Raw genomic sequence first — 12,155 nt, forward strand, 5'->3', positions numbered from 1 at the left:
AAATCAGTACTAATTTGAGTGAAATAAGAGGCTTAGCTTTAACATTCAGTTTCTCTTAATCGGCTGCGAGGACTCTGGAGTGGAATTATCTACTCAAGTGAACCCAGCCACATGGAACGTAATATTCCTGTTCTTGGTAAAATGTTTAAAAAAATATCTCGATGATGGCCGCTGGGGTTTCTTTTCAATTTTGTTCGCTAGGTTCGCTCTCATGCCTTTCATTCATGCTTTTCCCCTTAATCCTCGCCGGAGCTTAAAACCTATAGAATGTTGATTCCCTAGGTCCTCTCAACATCGTCCAATGATTTTCATTTCCTCTTCGTATATACTTCCGCTCACCTTCTCCCTCCACTTTCCCGGAGGTTAAATGGTCCCTTACCACATCTTGCCCAATCCACCGCCCCTAAGTTGGCTCTTAGTGCCCTTAATGCAAAATACTCTAAATGCTACCGGTTCCACCTGTTTATACCTCCATTGCTTTACCATTTCTTCGGCTTCATGGCGTTTTCCCTTCTCCATCTTCACATAGATAATCTTTAATATCCTAGTCAAATTATTCTTCAGCCCTTATTCTTATCTGTCCATTCGTTGTTCTTTAATTGCAATACAGAAGCTCTCTGAAAATGCAGAAAAAATCTTAAATAGTTCCAAGTAAAATAATTTCTACTATTTAACCTAGCCACGCATACGTAGAAATACCTCATTGCTATTTAACGGTGTAGTCAACATTTCTTAGTGTTATTGAGGTAATTTTGGGAAATTCATGCACTAAGCTAGAATATTTTCACCTTAGACTTTACTCAATCTGCGGATGAAAATAGTTTTTCTATCCTGCTTTTTGGTCTGACAATGAATGAGTTATTTCCATAGATGAAGGATACTTAAGTTCCTCAGTATCGCTCAATGCTGAAGTTAAATATAAATGTAATCGGTATTATAGGAAGGCAGGAAATTGTATGTTATTTTACAATAATTTTATGTATATAACTATTATATATATATATATATATATATATATATATATATATATATATATATATATATATATATATATATATATATATATATATATATATATACGGTTCGTGGAAATGAATCGTAATAAATACGATATAATGAAGGCCATTCCTAAAAATCGCTATAAAGAACCGGAAAGAGTGACATAGTTATGAAAAAAACTTCGGGTCAAATTCTGGATTAACAAGGGTTCTATTTATTTTTACGTGCTAGATGAAAATTAATTGCAGAGTTTAAATTAGGAAACTGCAGTATGTGTTAAAGTAAAATAGTAAACAAAATCATAAACCGAAATGAAAATGTTCCATGTTGGTTTTAGATTATTTTCCTTTTCAGATTTTAGATGCCTGCTACTTAAACTGATCACTTTAGAAAACGCTAATTAAAAAATATAGAGTTTATCTTATATTAGGACATTTGATTATATCCGAGTATGTATGTTCCAATAGGTACATGAAATTATCCGTTTTTATTTGAAACGGATGAAGCAGGAATTTTCCTCTCCACATTCCCACTCTATTTCGAGACACGTACATGGGCGCGACGTGTGTTAGATGTTATATACAGCTTTTCCAGTTGCACGCCACACGTCTCCTCCTCCCTCCGACTGTGAAGTCTCTTACCGTTTACTCCAAAACATGCCCCACCATCCCCGAAATCTATTCCTCTTCAATCCCAAGACCGTCTTTCTTTCCCTCACCACCTCCTTAGGTCCCGCAGCCAATGACGACGTCTTCACTTCCATCTCCTTCGCTTTCTCCGATCTCCGTCCCCAGCCCACTAGTCTCTCCGCCTCTCTTCGGGAAGAAACCCAAATTACCCATACTTACTCTAGTCTCCTCAAATCTTTCTCTACGCTCTCATCCCCTCCTTACGTGTATCGTGGCTTTCTTTTCTCTGCTCCCATCCACACACTCCATCTTCCGAATCTCTTCCCATCGACCAATTTCCTCTGGGTCTCCTTGAACTCGTTCTCCTCCTTATCCTCCTCTTTATCCATCTCTCCCTCTCTTTTCGTGTGTATCCCTCACCCACACCGTGTTTCCTCCCCTTCCTAAGCTCATTCAATTCCTTTTTCAACCCACATCTACTCGGCAGCGCGAATCCCCAGCGCACGCACGCTCACACAGTAGTCTTCTTTTGACCGTACCGACTCGCGTTCCCTCTCCCTTCCACCCGCCACCTCTTTAACCGAAGCCTCTTCCTTTTCCTGCCTTACTTTACCCTGAGCTTTTTTTTCCCTTCTATCCTCGCCCAATCATTCTCCCTCGACGCACACCCTGCCTCCTCCACCGCCCACTGTCGGACGCTCTTCATTCTCCGCCCGCCGACTGACCTGAGGTCGGTTCTGTCAGTTTTCCGAGCGTACCCGCCTCTCTCACTTTCTCTCTTTTGGTTCGCGTGCCTTGATGCACCTTTTTCATCTTACTTCCCTCTCTGTCCGACTATTCCCTGGTCCCGTCCTTATTTGCCCGTTCCCGCCAGGTGCTCTTCTTTTTTTATGCGGTTACTCGTGTGTGTTTTTGCTGCGGTACGCTGTCTGTTATTCGAAGCCCCTCTTCGGAGTTGAAGGATTTGGGAAACGGAGCGTGGTCGGCAAGGTGCGCTGGCATCATCACGGTCCCCCAAGTGGCTCCGATTTCCATAATCTTTCCCATTCATGGGAATATCTTTCATGAGATGCTGACTATACTTAGATAACGAGTTTTTTTAACGACGTATCACGTATTACTTCTGATTTCTTTCGAGCACATAGGTCTTTTCCTAGAAATTAATAGAGGTTTAATGGGGATTCAATAAATGCATAATATTCTACTTTCTTTTCACTTCATGTGTTTTTGAACTGGGTGACATGTACCTTAACTATTGTGAAAAAGTCTGATTTCATTTACAAGAGGCATATTTGCAATTGTAGGTAGCGCTACTGTCATTCATTCGAAAGTTGTGGAAAAAGATTTAATTTACTAGGTCATATTTGGGTAAGCTTTACGATGTATATTGGCGTGGATTACTTGATAAACGAAAGCAGCCGTAAAAATAACTAGTCGATTAATGGTTAACAATTGGTTTTAAAATATTTCATCATCAAGTTTGCAATCATTAGATAGATTATAGAATAATTAGAATTTTATAATTTGTCTAAAAATAAATATGAAACTTTGGGTTAAATAGAAATATATTTCTGGCTTGAAATATCATCTTGGCTGGATCAGTTAAATCAATATTCCTTTTACTCAAACTTAAGTGTCACTATCGGAATAGAAGTAGCATAATAATTAACCACCCTCTTAATGATTGATTTCATGACTTTTATAATGAAATATTGGACGCTAAGGTTTATATTACCGGTCATAATTAAGGTTTAATTTATCCTGTTTATGGCATTTCATACTTAATTCATTTTTGGCAGCGACGTTCCCACTCGTGTTCGAAAGATACATCTGCCAAACGTCAAATAGGTTCCCAGTTTTTGCCCCTTTCTCCTCCCGTTTCAGCGTTCGTGTGTCCTCGCCTTCACCTTATCTTACCCGTCTTCTTCGTCGGGTAGCTCGTCTCCTTTTCCGTTTCCTCCGTCGTCGTTTTCGTCTCCTTCCTAACCCTCCCAAACGCCTCTCCTCCCAAGGTCCCCCCTTTCTTTGCCTTTCCATCTCACTTACAAGTTGCTTAAATCCGTCCACCCACTCCCCCCACCCTTGCCCACCCTCTCGAAGCCCCCCCCTGTGCCACCCCTTACCAATCCCCGCGCACTTAGGTCGAAAGGGATTCTCTCCCACCCACGACCCGACACTTCCCTCCCCTTCCTCACCTCACCAGTCGCTAGCAACGATGTGGGCCAAGGGTGGGTGGGACACCAGAGGAAGTGGAAACGGGTGGGGTGTGGGTCAGGGGTTTTGGGTTAGAAGCTTTTCCAGGGCAAAATGGTCGTGCGGTAAAAGGGAAGGACGGGATGAGTGGTGTGTGTACGGGAGGGAGAGGGTGTGTAGGGGTATGGTTGTGGGGAGGTAAAGGGGACGGAATGGGGAGGATTGGTTTTGATCGTCTGACGACCGCACACATCCATAGGAATGCCGGGAAGGGTGTGGTGGGATGAAAGGAGCGGGGAGGAAGGGAAGGGTCGCCGGCAGTGAGGGAGAGGCAACGGGGTGGTTCTGCGAAATTGGGGTTCCGTGCGGGTAGGTGGGCTGGGGTGTGCCTTCTATGCGTTGTGGGGTGGAAAGGAGATGTAGTGGGTGAAGAAGAGGGGGGAGAGAGAGAAGCGGGGCTTCTAGAGGTGCTGCTGAAGGGAAATGATTGAAGAGGCGTTTTCCTTTGCTGAGCTAACTCTCCGCTCTATCTTCCTCCGCCTCCCCTTCCCGCTCACTCCCATACTTCCTCAAACAGACCGACCCTCATACCCCTTTTTCGGTCCTAGTCAGCGTGAATTTCCCTCGATTTTAGGGAAAAAATGCTGTTCTTCCCCCGCGAGCTCCTTACCTTATGTTCACCGCCAGGACCCCCCGCACTCCCTCAACGCCCCTTATCCACTTCCCATTCCATTTCGACCTCATTATTCCCAATGCGTTTCTCGTACCAGGGAGATGGACGGGCGGTGCAGTCTTTAAAATCATTCTTAGTTTTTAACCCCGTTCATTTCCTTTCCAGACGGTTTTGTTTATATGTAAATCGTTTTTAGGAATCTTGCCAAGCGGAAATTCCTTGCCGTTAAGACCTTTCTGATGGGTTTCATGCCTGCCATGATTTCGCGAATATGTAAGCTGTTTTTTGGTATTCGTTGCTTCTATTTTCCAACTCTCCGATTTTTCGATTTCGGTCATATTTCAATTTCCTAAACTTTGTTCGTTCTACGAGGCTATATCAGTCACAGTTACACACAAGACCAATGGACGGATAGTGTTCGGACACCAGATTTAGAAAATAGAAGAATACATTCTGTAACTGAAACACGTACAGATATTTTAGATACATTTATGCTACTCTTTTGTTTTTGATTGTGCACCGCCCATCCTTGGAAAATGGAATTTTTTACTGTTTTCAGCGATCATCAGGTGGAATGATTAATGTATTATTTAATATTCATGCCAAAGACATTAACCTTTTTTTTGTTTTTGATTTAGGTAGCACATTTTTATTTTTTTTTTTAAATTTTATAGTCTCATTACATTCCGAAAAATCACTTATTAAGCTCAAGCTTTCCTGATTTCAGTCGCACGTAAGTTCAGGAGTTCTTTCTGACTTATCAAATTTTACCAGTGATAAAATATTTTCGGTAAACCGATCTTGTGTCTTTGTCGTATCTCATTTTTAAGGAAAGCGATTCAAATAGGCACTGAGTCTAGTCACCTTACGTGCCATACAAGGGTAATGTTGTGATTAAGAAATATTGAAATTTTATCTAAGCTCCATAAATACCGTTATTCTAATCCAGTCGTGTATTCTCATCTTCCAGGGGTTCAGCAACAATTTTTCCGTGTGGTGCCCAAGGATACGCGAGTCCAGGAGGGTGGAGAAGTGGTGCTGGAATGCGAAGTTGGGAATCAGGCGGGGCAAGTGCAATGGACCAAGGATGGCTTCGCACTAGGTGAGTACAAACATGCTACCCAATGCCCAATCCTTTGCGCATTGCATCGAGAAGATGCGAAAGTAGAATAGCCCTTGTAGCCCTTATTGCGCACACCGTGTGAATTATCCCGCTGTCATATAAGCCCAACAGCTCGTCTGAGGTTGGCTCATTTTTCCCCACCCTTCACTGATTCACATTCAGCTTTTCTTCATAATTCCTTGTTGTGACCAAAGGTAACCTATCTATTAAACGTTGGTTTCATGAAGCTCAGACATCCATTACGTATCGTTTGGGACTCTTTTTACCTGCATTGTTTTTAATTTCTTGTGGGAATCGAGTATTTCCCGCTCTATTCTAATACCTCATCTTTAATTGTATAATTCAACCAAAGTTTCTAAATTTCGCTATTTACTCCGAGGTACGAGACATCTCCAACCTTATGTAAATCTATTCATTGTTATTCATATAGGTCCAACATATTTTCTTCAATCTTCTCCAATTCTCCATTTCAAATTTATCTAAATCTACGCTCATAATCTTGACTCCAAAGAGCATATTCGGAAGCGTTAATCAATCAATAATTATTTAATGATATTAACTTCAATAATGTTTACTTTTAGAAATAGGTGTTGAACGGTTCCAGAACGATTTTCGACTTCACCCGAAAATTCTAAAGCCTTTTTCAAAACCTAAGAATATTTTTCCTCGTAGCTTTTTTCCTTAACTCTTCAAACCTTCTTCATCCTCTCGATGCTGTCCGTGGTTCCGATTCTTCCGCTCCATCTTCCACTTTTATTTTTATAAATCTGTTACCACAGTGTGCAGCAACTTCTTAATTAATATCCTGGGGATCCTCGTTCCTTTTTTTTTGGAAATTTACCTTGCAAGTTCTTCTTTTTCTAAAATAATTCTTTTATCCACTCCATAAAGTTTTCATAATATATTTTTATTTAGCCTCATAATAGTACCCTCTAAGTTACAACCATTGTCTTCCCTCACAGTCGAGATTTGGATGCAATGCTGCAAAATAATCACGTACCCTTTATTTTAATTTTTCATGTTTTTCTTTTACTGCACTATTTACTAACAGTTTCTTGCGGGTCTTCTTAGTAAATGTAATTTTTCATGTTTAAATCGCTGCTAGACCTTTAACTGTAAAGAACCGAATGGTTGGTTTGAATATTGATACATTAAATATAATAGGCAGATGTTAATTTTCCCTTATACGTGAGTGTTTGAATATATATTTGTTATCGATCACATTCGTTAATCTCATGCGAATATTGATTTTCGAAAAGGAACTCAAATCACGGAATGATCAGAGACGAAGGATGATTGCTGGTTTCGAAGAGTGTTCTCGAACATCTTTCCAATTGATGCTTTCCCTCCAAGGGAACGTCCACAGATCTGTGGAGGGAGAGAACCCATTTTTCTGTTCTGCCAACCTTTAAGTGTACAAGGAACTGGTAAAGCCCAAAATTAGTTCCAATTATTGCTAACCGTCGATAAGGAAAATTTTGCACGGAAGACTTTTATATTATGGTCTTTATATCCCTTTCGCTCTATTAATAATGTGATTTTGAATCCATCTTGGAATTTGAAGTTGCTGAAATAATCTACACGTAATACTTCCTTTCTTTTCCTGGCTTCACGTCTATGAAGCTCTTCGTTACAGTTAGAAACAAAATCGTACCTTTCTTGAAATTGAAATGGTTGAAAATGATAAATCAGTATATAGTATTACCTTTCAGTTATTAATACCAGTTAATAGAATTAAGATAAGATCCTCCCCAAAGCTGTTGCAAATCCGTCATAATTCATGTCCTCAATTCTTTTGCCAGGAACCCATAGTTCTCTTATCGTGAGCTTAATGAAATTCTCCTATCAAATTTTGCATATCTATAATGTATATATGCTCCAGCTCTTTTCATTGAATTTCTTTGCTTCCACAGTTAACCTCCGTTGTAAAATTTCCACCTGATTCTCCTCAAGAAATTTACGTTAAGTTGTCAGTGAGTAACTACCCGAAATAGTATTTGGCTGATTCTGGAGTCCTGTTGTTCGAGAACTACATTGTACCTGGTACGGTTAGCATACGAGCTCGTTTATGTATGTACTTCAAGCATTGGGTGATTGCTACGAGTGAAGGAGAAATTATTTGTGAAAGTATACGAAAATTAAACTTTTTAATTTACTAGATTTCTCTTAGTTCAAATTTAAAGCCATGACCTAAAGGAAAATTTTCTTTCGTTATGATGGTACCCAACTCAAAGTACAAAATATCCATGATGAAAAGTGCCAAGTGGAATTTCGCATTGTCAAGGCCCCCAGCACGTACGCAACCGAACGTGTAGATTTGTAATTCGGGTTGCATACACAACGAGGTTAATATAGCTTGTCGAATTGTGAAGCCGGGTCTGAAATTATTGCATTATTCTTTCCATTATTTTTCTCTTGAGCCAGTTTCACCATGCGAAGCTGGATGCGATGCATGTTACAAGCAGTGTCAAAATGCTACCACTGCATCTTAAAATGTTTATCCACCAATAACAGTTATTGAACGAGTTATTTAGCGTTGCGCGGAGCACATCTATGTTGGTACTTCCAGAGGAAATTACTATAATCTTATAAATATAAGGTATTTCTATTGTACTGGTGGCGGCAAATATTTCCAATAATTTTCATCTTTGCTGAAAAAATAACTCGCGCAAGAAGTATTTAACGGTTCGTGTTTTCGTTTAGTAGCGTCATGTATGGAAGATTGCGGTTAACCGGATCTGACATAGTGGCTCCCCGTTACCAGAAATAGAATATTTATTTTATTTGGTGTAATAAATCATGAATACTGCGTGAGAGCTATCCAGTTTTAATTTTAACTCAATCATTTGAACGAGAGTGAATAGTTTCCTACCAGACGAACTCATAGTGTAGATCGCATGGCTTTGAGAATACCTATCTAATACTCCCTGATGAATTATCATCCATAATAATAAACTATTAATGAAGCACTGTGGGATACGGGAAAATTGGTTCCATTTCTCCCTAAAAATACCGTGCATGATTAAGGTCAAAAAAGTTTAATTTTATTTGTAAAACTACCAACTAATTCGGACATATAGTTGACTGGAAGTACAACTAATAATCTCTCGTGAAGGACTTCTATTATTATAATAATCCCCCATTTTAAAAATTTTGGTTACACCTCTACGCTTTAATTTGTTTTTTCATGACTTCTCAATTTTTCGTCTCCTATTATCAGCTTGATAAATTTTGTAGCCAATCTTCTCTTTTATATTTCCCACTCATTTTTCCTACCAATATTGTCTGACGAAAGGTTTTTTGCCCTTGGAATATGTCCATTAAATAACTCCTCCTCTTGGCAACATTTATGAAGCCCAGTTTCTTTTTCCGCTAATCATCATAGGAGTTTGTTATTGATATTAATCTTTAGTTCATTTTCGTCACTTCTTCTGCTAACTCCAAGTATATTTTTTTCAGTTACCTCTATTTTGCTGCTCCACAGTAATGTAATTTAAGGTTTTCCCCCTAAAATATTGATAAAACCTACATATATTTTCATTGTTCACTTATTTTCAAAATTAAAATTTTAGCTGCTATTTAAATATTCCTCTTCCTTGCTTTTTTCCTGGAACACTTTATTGTATCTCTATATGTTCCACTTGTTTCAGCCTGGCGGGAAGTCACATCGTGTTCGCCGGCAAAATATTTTACTTATGATCTTATTTTTTCCCAATAATTTTGAACTGCTCTTTTTTGTTTTATGTAATATTGATTTAACACCAGCAAGTCACTTTTTTCGCGAAAAATTACTTCTTGTGTAATTAAATTTTGGTTAAAATTTATTATTTACTTCATTTATTGCTTTTTGCAGTATTTACTAAATTAGTATGAGCGGCGAGGCATCTCATTTTCGCTCACCTTCATTCTCCCTCTACATTATTGCATCGTTTCGTTACATCCTTGATTCCGGAGTAGTTCCTCGTCCACTCGTCACCTTCTGCCCCACGGCCTTTCTGCACCTCTCACACCTTTCCTACGATATCCTTCTCCAAGCCCCGCCCTAATTCCTCCCCAACCAACCCCTCCGCCTACTTCTTTCCATTCTCTCCCTGCCTAGCCCCGTTGTTTACCACCTTGTCCCGTCCTCCGCAAGCCGGAAACCCTCCTCCGCTTCTCCCCCCCATCTCCTCGACCCTTCTCATACCCCCACTAGTTCCCTCTCTCCTCGTTTAATTCCCCGCCCCTCCTCATTTCACGTCAGAAAGTCTCTCTCTCTTCGGGCCCACCTTCACACCTACAACCCTCCCCAGAGTCCCGCCTCCCCCCTCCCCCTGAAATTAACTGCTCTTCTGTCTATTCGTATCCTCCTTTGGAGGTATTATGCTCTCTTGCGCATGTCCCTCTCGAGTGCCTCTCCTCCAAACTCACTTCAACCCCCCGCCCTCCGGTACGGGCGTACCCGCCGCCGTTCTTCTTACCGCGGAGATACCTCTTTCCTTCCTCTCAGGGCCTCTCGTACTTTTTCGGCCAGGGGGTGAGTGAGGGTCTCTGGTGTTCGAGGCATCGGCTGTAATCACGACCCGCCATCCGCCCATTCTCTCTATCTCTCTACTCTCTTCCCCCTCGCCCAGCTCCTCACATTTTCCGTAAAATCCTTCCGCGTCTTTACTCCAAAGGCTACGGTCCTCTCATTTCCGCGGCATGACATCCCTTCCCTCTCCGTTGAGCCCTACTTTTCCTGCCCCGGGAGAGATCCCACTCTCACCAACGCCTTCGTGCCCTTCTCTAGTCTTCAGTCCTCCCTCCGAATCACGGACTGTCTTTTCCTCCATGTGCTCTCCTCCTTTTTTTTGTGTGCGACTAACATGGGAAGCTTAAAAAAGTTTGGAAATTGGTTTCTATCCCGCCGACTCTGCTAGGGCTTGCTGCTCGTATTTCATTCCACCCGGTTTATTTCTCCTCCTCCAGCCTCTCTATCCTGTCCGTTCCTTTTGCACCTTTCCCCATTTATTACTTTCAAGGTCATTTAATGTCATACCTTTTTTCATATGTTCGTTTTCTCGTTTTAATAGTGTGATCGTGTTTACCCTGTCTGTTTTCATATGGCAATCAGATTCTCTCCCAAACGCCACTTCACGGTTTAACATTAAGGAGGTTCGTCACCGAATGTCTGTAAATGTTCTGTGTAGGTATCCAAGTGAGTACACCTCCAAAAACAAATTTGTAAGCTCGCCTCTGTAACGCAGTTGAAAGACTGTAATCCTTTCCTTCTCAAATTACGTAGTTAACGTTCATCAAGCTCGTTGGAATTCACGTCGGATATTTAAATTAGATTTTTAATGGAATCCTTCCTAGACAATTCCTCGTTCCTAAAGACCAAAGACGTTGCCATTCACAGTTGTCTTAATCAAAGCCACATATCTTCCAATTAAACCACTTTAAAATTAAATTCACTTAAGATAGTCGAGTTGGGAGTAGACGTAAACAAATAATCATTTTGAACCATTCTTTCTTGTGACATTTTAATTTAATCGAACGCCCTAATGAATTTTTACGTTTATGGACTCTAGAAGATAAAATAAATACTGTAAATCTATGTCTAGAATTAAACCCTTTTCCGCCAAATATAACAGTATATTCTTTCGTATATGGTGAAACATATCTTTTAAAGTAGAATATCTGGGAATTATGGAAATTATTTTGCACAGATGTTTTTAGAATTCCAAAAGGTTCTACCGAAAACCAGGAAATTATAGTTTTAATTTGATGTACATTTTTACCGGCATTTTTAGATATCTTAGACTATGTTTGTTATTAAAGAGGACCTATCATCATCGATTTATCCATAGATAAGTATCATCGTGTCTTCAAGGATTAAAAATAAGGAATCCATTATTTATGTTTCATGTTAAATAATTTTTGTCCATCTAAATGTTTTTCGAAAAAACCCGACTTTTCGGTAATTTTTTTACTCTCAAACGAATAATAATTTTTTAAATTATAATTATCCATATTGTATATCATTATATTTGTTTATCAGAAATGTCCTGTTTTCAAATGATTTTGAACCCTTTATGTCAAATTGCTGAAAACTGACACTGTTGTGTTTTCCCGCCTGTAAGGAAAAGATTTATTCGATGATCAAACCTGTATTTTTGAGACGCAAAGCTTTACGATGTGAAAAAATAAAGCAGAAGAGCTGCCAAGCTCGATTTCATTTCCTTTTGTGAAAAAAAGTTACGAATCTAGGTAAAATGAACATCCCCCGGCAGTACTTTCTTTTCTTGCCTTTCCTCAACTGTCTGCAGTTCACCTTCTTCTAATTATTAATACTTTAGTATAAGTAAAATTTGATACCCAGCCTTTAATGCTGTGAAAAGGAAATAGCAAATAGGGACTATTCCCCCTCGCGTGAGGTGAGAGTGGAGGGGCTGTAGTAGTGAAAATTTCACTTTCTCGCACGCATCCGCCTCCACACCACTTCATTTCCGAATCCCTTTCTGGCTCGTTCTACCGTGTGTCCCGGCGCCTTCTTCCTCGTGCCCATCCTCGCTTT

General features: G+C 40.0%; 1 protein-coding gene across 2 annotated transcripts in view; it reads left to right on the forward strand.

The window, feature by feature from the left end:
• The first annotated feature begins 5,475 nt into the window (after nt 1–5,475).
• The window catches only part of LOC139695157 (nephrin-like), a 482,338-nt gene continuing 475,658 nt past the window's right edge, over nt 5,476–12,155 (forward strand). The window contains exon 1 of one of the 2 annotated variants that reach the window (XM_071593811.1): nt 5,476–5,596. The gene's annotated coding sequence lies outside the window, so the exon portion shown is untranslated. The remainder of the gene's footprint in view (nt 5,597–12,155) is intronic. The other variant, XM_071593810.1, reaches the window with a different exon arrangement.

Source organism: Hetaerina americana, unplaced genomic scaffold, assembly GCF_022747635.1.
Source record: "Hetaerina americana unplaced genomic scaffold, ioHetAmer1.1.p SCAF_6, whole genome shotgun sequence".
Taxonomy (NCBI): Eukaryota; Metazoa; Arthropoda; class Insecta; order Odonata; family Calopterygidae; genus Hetaerina; species Hetaerina americana.